The following is a 7,500-nucleotide window of genomic DNA, read 5'->3' as shown; positions in this document are numbered from 1 at the left end:
CATCGCAGACGGATACGCGCACAGTCCGAGACAGCACGGCGGCGACAGACAGCAGCACCGCGCCCCTATCCGCACTCGGGCAGGACAGAGACTGTATGCGGCGCACGCTTGCGTCGGGCCGGACGCGTTTTGAGACGCGTGCGCGATTCGTATATTGTACGATTTTGTACTACCGTCCGACAGCCGGCAGGCCACCGTCACGGTCCAGCCGCCACGCGTGAACGCGACGATTGGACTCCCGAACGGCGCTTATGCCGACATCGAACGGGTCGCGATGTATTACTAAGAGAGAAGTGCACGCCTTCGGCGAACGTCGACGGACGCGACCCGTGTCATGCCGTACGCCACTTGCGTGACGCAAGCACGACATCGAGGCGCGACGCCCGTACGCCGCCGAGCGACGATGAATCTCTCCGTTCGTTCATTCGAGTTTCGCAGGTTTACCCCTGAACGGTTTCACGTACTCTTGAACTCTCTCTTCAAAGTTCTTTTCAACTTTCCCTCACGGTACTTGTTCGCTATCGGTCTCGCGGTAATATTTAGCCTTAGATGGAGTTTACCACCCACTTAGGGCTGCACTCTCAAGCAACCCGACTCTGAGGAGTGTCCCTCTCGCCGTCTCGCTCCGTCGCTACGGGCCTGGCACCCTCTACGGGAAAACGGCCCCGTTCAAGACGAACTTGGACAGGAGCGGCGACGACGAGAAAGCGGAACCTCCCGAACACCACATCTCCCGCGATCGTTACAACCGCGGGATTCAGTGCTGGGCTGTTTCCTGTTCGCTCGCCGCTACTAAGGAAATCCTAGTTAGTTTCTTTTCCTCCGCTTACTAATATGCTTAAATTCGGCGGGTGATCCTCCCTGATCTGAGGCCAACGATAAAAAAACGAGGCAGACGCGATATCCGTCAGCGCTACGACGCCACAAAACTAAAACACGAATCTTACATACATATAATATAATGTGCGATATGATCACACACACACACCGAGTACGTTTATACATACACACACACGCACACGCAGTGTGGTAGTCTGCACGATTCACGTACTCGTGTCTGCGCGAATTATACACACACAATATATGATTGTGATAGTGTTTCGGTTTCATAAACGGCGTCGATGCACTCTTCGGACGTCGTGTCCGCCTACTTTTTTTTGCACACAACACATACATTGAATAACTATATATTTGAAACACTCAAATTCGATTTTCATCGTTTTATTACATATCACACATATATACGAAGGCGCGATATTGCGTTGTTTTCGTTCGATGTCCACGTCCACGATATATATATAATATTATTATAACACAGACCTTAACGACACAATAGAAACGCACAACGATCGGACACAGAAAACATAAAACGCTCATACATCGACAAAAAAAATATCTTGAAATCAGAGACGTAGATGTGTAAGTGCATAATAACGACGACGACGTAATCGCATACGAAAGAGCATCGGATACCTTCTCTTACCCTCTCACATCACCGTATCGCTTCACAATTATCATAATCATAAAGCAACGGATCAACGATGGGAGCAAGGATCACGCTCTCTGCAGCAAAACATCGCGCGTATCACACACACACAAACACATACAAAGATTCATATTTTTTTGTGCGGGTGTCGTGCGTTTCCGTCTTCACATATTATATATGCTCAGACGCTAGATGCGATCTCGTGTCACTTGTTTGATCGAGGCGTAACTAAGTATCGTTGGTGTATTATATAATATATACATACCATATACACAGACAACAACACTCACGCGACTTCGATGTGATATATTCACACAATGAAAAAAATGTTTCATAGTCTTCATATACGTGTGTGTATATATATATTTCTCATATAATATTTAAACGGACAAACGAACTTGCAAACAATCAATAATTCAATTTAAATCTCTCACTATGATGGGTCACAACAGCAACAACGACGACTACGACAACGACGACGACGACGACGACTACGACGAGTGCGACAACTCCGATTCGTATAATGACACATAATAAGATATCATAGTCTTTTCTGTGTACTACGAGAGGGAGGCGTTCGCGCTCACGCGCGTGCGGTACGACGTCGTGTTTGTGCGTGTGTCGTGTTCTCGTGCTGTTTGTGTCTCGTCAGAAAGAGAACAATAAAAAGAATAAAAAGATCATTAGCAGTCGTCGGAACCGTCATATGTTCGCACAGTCGACAACAACAAAACTACGATACACATAATTCGAACTGAACAAACACATACACACACACACTACGAACACACAACGACACTTCCGTGGCGTATATGTGCGAGTCTGTGCGCGATGGATGTAATTCTTTCTGTGTTCGCGTGCGTTATGAGGTGTCATACCGTGATGGAACAGTGTGGTGTATTATTTTATACAGCCGGCCCTCAGACAGGAGTGGTCCTGGATATTTCTCCACGGACCGCAATGTGCGTTCGAAATGTCGATGTTCAAATGTGTCCTGCAGTTCACACTATGACGCGCAGTTAACTGCGTTCTTCATCGACCCGCGAGCCAAGTGATCCACCGTTCAGGGTAGTGATTTTTATAAATATATCATGTGTACGGCGACGCTCACCATTTAAATTTTCTTTTTTTTTAAAAAAAAAAAAAAAAACAAAGAGGGCAATCGTGCGCATATAGGGGGTGTTGCCATTTATATAACGCTGCAATACGCCTCATATTGCCTACGGACGCGATCAAATCTACTTATACATACATACATATTTCACATTGACATGTGATATGTTGATATATAATATAGAAAGACGCGAACGACATGACAAACGAAACGTATCACACCACGTTCTCTCCAAGTGGACTAACCGACCCACCGGATTTACCCGTGTGGTTAACGTACGGTAAACAACTAATCCACCGGACCGCATAAAAAACTCAGAGTGTCCCTAACGAATTAACGAAATGACAAGATAATGATAGTAGCGCTATATACCACAGCATGTTATCTTCAACGCCCAGATTATACGTTCACTCTAATCGCCCTTGATCCAACCAAGTAAACAGAACTCGGACTAGACTTATTAAGGTCTTGAGTAGTCGTCAAGAGACTCGCGGCGCGGATTCTTACCGGTCTATGTCAAATGAGATCTACCAGAGTTAAGAAACATAGGATGAATCAATGATATCTAGTATATCGCTTTCGAGTTACAACGTTATCTGGTTTTAACATATACGTATATATACATCAAGAGTATATAAATTGTATGCTCATACAGTGCATATGTGCGTATCGGATAAGGAAGGGACGCTAATGAATCCGTTTATCCGTCAAATCGTTTTAAATTTCGTATCTTTTCCTCCTCTCCTTCATCATCATCATCATCATAATATTATTTCGATCTCCTTGGAGATTTATTTATTTTTTAGATGTGGCCCCTTCACATCTTATATATCTCTCTTTCATTTATTTATTTATTTATTTTTAACATCACAAACAACAACAACGACAACACGCTAGGCGTAATCGAGTGTATGTTTTTGTGTGTCTCTTTTTATTTTGATGTCCCGCCCCTGACATCTTTTATATTTTTATTCATTCAAAAACATCATAACACGCTTGTGTAGAGTTGTTTTTTTTTTTTTATATTTATTTATTTTCCTTTCATTTATATATTATTTTGAGATATATTTAATTTCTATTGAGATGCCGCCCCTTTCATCTCTTTTTTTTTTTTAATTTGCATCATATATTTTTATATATGTGTCTCTCTTTTTACTTGGATATATAATATTATCATAATCATCCTGATATCGCTTTGATATCGGATGTTATATAACGTTAATGATCCTTCCGCAGGTTCCCCTACGGAAACCTTGTTACGACTTTTACTTCCTCTAAATGATCAAGTTTGGTCAACTTCCCAGCAACGCCGACGGCCGTGAAGCCACCGCGTGTCGGTCCGAAGACCTCACTAAATCATTCAATCGGTAGTAGCGACGGGCGGTGTGTACAAAGGGCAGGGACGTAATCAACGCGAGCTTATGACTCGCGCTTACTAGGAATTCCTCGTTTATGGGGGATAATTGCAAACCCCAATCCCCAGCACGAAGGAGTTTCAACGGGTTGCCCGGGCCTCTAGGCCAGGGAGAACATGCTGATTCCTTCAGTGTAGCGCGCGTGCGGCCCAGGACATCTAAGGGCATCACAGACCTGTTATTGCTCAATCTCGTGCGGCTCGAAGCCGCCGGTCCCTCTAAGAAGAATTTTAATACGCCGTCAGTGAGTTGAACGACCGAAATCGCTCACACCTAAATGACGACGCCTATTTAGCAGGCTAGAGTCTCGTTCGTTACCGGAATTAACCAGACAAATCGCTCCACCAACTAAGAACGGCCATGCACCACCACCCACCGAATCAAGAAAGAGCTATTAATCTGTCAATCCTTCCGGTGTCCGGGCCTGGTGAGATTTCCCGTGTTGAGTCAAATTAAGCCGCAGGCTCCACTCCTGGTGGTGCCCTTCCGTCAATTCCTTTAAGTTTCAGCTTTGCAACCATACTCCCCCCGGAGTCCAAAATCTTTGGTTTCCCGGAAGCTGCCCGCCGAGCCATTGTAATAACGTCGGCGGATCGCTAGATGACATATTTACGGTTAGAACTAGGGCGGTATCTAATCGCCTTCGAACCTCTAACTTTCGTTCTTGATTGATGAAAACACCTTTGGCAAATGCTTTCGCTGATGTTCGTCTTGCGACGATCCAAGAATTTCACCTCTAACGTCGCAATACGAATGCCCCCAGTTATCCCTATTAATCATTACCTCGGAGTTCTGAAAACCAACAAAATAGAACCGAGATCATATTCTATTATTCCATGCACGAAATATTCAAGCGGCGTTTTGAGCCCGCTTTGAGCACTCTAATTTGTTCAAAGTAAAATTGTCGGCCCATCTCGACACTCACTGAAGAGCACCGCGATAGGATTTTGATATTGAACCGGCGTTTTACCGCCGGCTCACCGACGATATGCTCCGCAGACGTGTCAGTATCACCGCGGATGCGGTGCACCGACAGCGCGGCGCACAAATGCAACTACGAGCTTTTTAACCGCAACAATTTTAGTATACGCTATTGGAGCTGGAATTACCGCGGCTGCTGGCACCAGACTTGCCCTCCAATTGTTCCTCGTTAAAATATTTAAAGTGTACTCATTCCGATTACGAGGCCTCGTAAGAGTCCCGTATCGTTATTTTTCGTCACTACCTCCCCGTGCCGGGAGTGGGTAATTTGCGCGCCTGCTGCCTTCCTTGGATGTGGTAGCCGTTTCTCAGGCTCCCTCTCCGGAATCGAACCCTGATTCCCCGTTACCCGTGACAACCATGGTAGTCGCAGAAACTACCATCGAAAGTTGATAAGGCAGACATTTGAAAGATGCGTCGCCGGTACTTGACCATGCGATCGGCAAAAGTTATCCAGATTCATCAAAATTAACGACTTCGGACGCGAGGCCCTCCGTCGATTGGTTTTGATCTAATAAAAGCACTCATCCCATCACTGGTCAGAGTTCTGATTGCATGTATTAGCTCTAGAATTACCACAGTTATCCAAGTAACTGAGTAAGATCTAAGGAACCAAAACTGATATATTGAGCCATTCGCGGTATCGCCTTAATACGGCTTGCACTGAGACATGCATGGCTTAATCTTTGAGACAAGCATATAACTACTGGCAGGATCAACCAGGGAGCTAGCTAATTTTAGTTAACTCTCAATCGAGAGCGCATCGTACGCGTTCGCTCTTATATTGTGGTATAGGAAGCGAGGGCACGTAACGGTGGCCTGATTATTATTTTGTTTTTATTTATTTATTCATTTTTGTATATTTTCTTTGAAATATACACACACATTTTATATCATACTCCTCCTCTCTCCTCTCTTTCTTAATTCATATATATTATATATATATATTTATTATGAAAACATTTTGAACGCATCAAAAAGTTTCATATTGTTGATCGTTACTTTTATAACGAGATCGTACACCTTTAATATCGGTTAACATTGTCATATATGCGTTAACAAATACGACACGTCAAACATCGGTATCATCGCACGGTGTTAGAGAGATCTAGTACCAATAGATTCTATTTCGGGCGGATTATCTACTAAGGGATTGTCTCCGGCGGTCACACTTACGCGCAACACGACGGAAGCAAATTTTGTACAATACGACCCCGTTAGAACGATCACGCTTCATACTAACCATTATAAAACGTTGTGTGAAACACATCGTGATATGTATAGCTAAGTACTACGCGACGACCGTCGGCGGTCAACACAGAGAAGTTTTTGTCGAAGGAAGAAGGTTATTAGGAGGATTTCTCGAAGCGTACTTTTTCATCATTCAAACGTACGTACACGTACGTACAATTATTTCATTCGAAATAATTTTTAAATTAAAAAAAAAAAAATTTTTTTTTTTTTTTTGTCTCTTATTTATATTATCAACATCAAAAATATGATGAGATACTTTCATTTTTCATTATTATATCAACATCAAAGATATGACGAGATATTTTTCATTTTTCATTATCATCATTCACATACATATTTTATCAACATCAAAGAAATGATGAGATATTTTTTCATTTTTCATTATTATATTATCAACATCGAATATACGATGTGATAATATTTTTATATCAACATCTATTGCACGATGTGATATTTTCATATAACCAACTCCCTTCGACGCCTATCAACCTACAGTACGCAACGTGACGACGCGGACCCACCACACGCGCCGCCACCTCCTATATATGCGAGGGCCAGAAATTGACATTCGGTAAATCTGGGACCGGTTCGTGTATTACAAAATTTTAAAAGTTCGTATTTTATACATTTCTAATATATAAATGGCATTATATGTTCAATTAAAATACTATAAATAATAAAATATAAAGAACATGTGAAATAAAAAGTTTTTTTAAATTTTTACATTTTATAATGGCTATGTATGAAACATTAGGGACTTAGTCGTTTTTCGATCGACTTCACATATGATATGAAAAATATTTGTTCGAAATGAAAGTTCCGCTTACGAATAAGTTTCATATTGATTGTATACATGGATGATATGCTGTTGGTGTGATCGATTTCTTCGAAATACGGAAATTATTAAAGATTTTTGTGTAACACCCTCCCGGTTCGTGTAATGACTGGACTTAGAAATTTTTCCAAGTGTATGATATAAAAATATTATTTCACATCTATAACGATGCCATTGGTATTTATAATTTTTATATGGATGTCGTATATCGTCAATATAAATATGATATAGTCGATAGGGTCATCTGAATGATGATATTATAATATTATGTTTGGTACGTATCGTGTCGCGGAGCGTCTGGGACTTAGTCGTTTTTCGATCGACTTCACATATGATATGAAAATATTTGTTCGAAATGAAAGTTCCGCTTACGAATAAGTTTCATATTGATTGTATACGTGGATGATATGCTGTT

The 7,500-nt window shown here is 42.0% G+C and overlaps 3 non-coding genes across 3 annotated transcripts in view; all 3 read right to left on the bottom strand.

Annotated features, from left to right (window-relative positions):
* Window positions 1-875, bottom strand: part of LOC133320643 (large subunit ribosomal RNA) — a 4,021-nt gene extending 3,146 nt beyond the window's left edge. The window contains exon 1 of the ribosomal RNA XR_009753867.1: window positions 1-875. This exon is cut by the window's left edge and continues 3,146 nt beyond it. This is a non-coding gene — a ribosomal RNA (large subunit ribosomal RNA).
* Window positions 876-2,400: 1,525 nt separating this feature from the next.
* Window positions 2,401-2,557, bottom strand: LOC133320646 (5.8S ribosomal RNA). Its single transcript, XR_009753869.1, has one exon. It is a non-coding gene; the product is annotated as a 5.8S ribosomal RNA (ribosomal RNA).
* Window positions 2,558-3,819: 1,262 nt separating this feature from the next.
* Window positions 3,820-5,722, bottom strand: LOC133320640 (small subunit ribosomal RNA). Its single transcript, XR_009753864.1, has one exon. It is a non-coding gene; the product is annotated as a small subunit ribosomal RNA (ribosomal RNA).
* Window positions 5,723-7,500: the final 1,778 nt, after the last annotated feature.

The sequence above is a fragment of the Danaus plexippus genome, unplaced genomic scaffold (assembly GCF_018135715.1).
Source record: "Danaus plexippus unplaced genomic scaffold, MEX_DaPlex mxdp_42, whole genome shotgun sequence".
NCBI classification, from domain to species: Eukaryota; Metazoa; Arthropoda; class Insecta; order Lepidoptera; family Nymphalidae; genus Danaus; species Danaus plexippus.
Note: the sequence above shows the minus strand (reverse complement) of the source record. Positions and strands in the feature narration are given on the sequence as shown.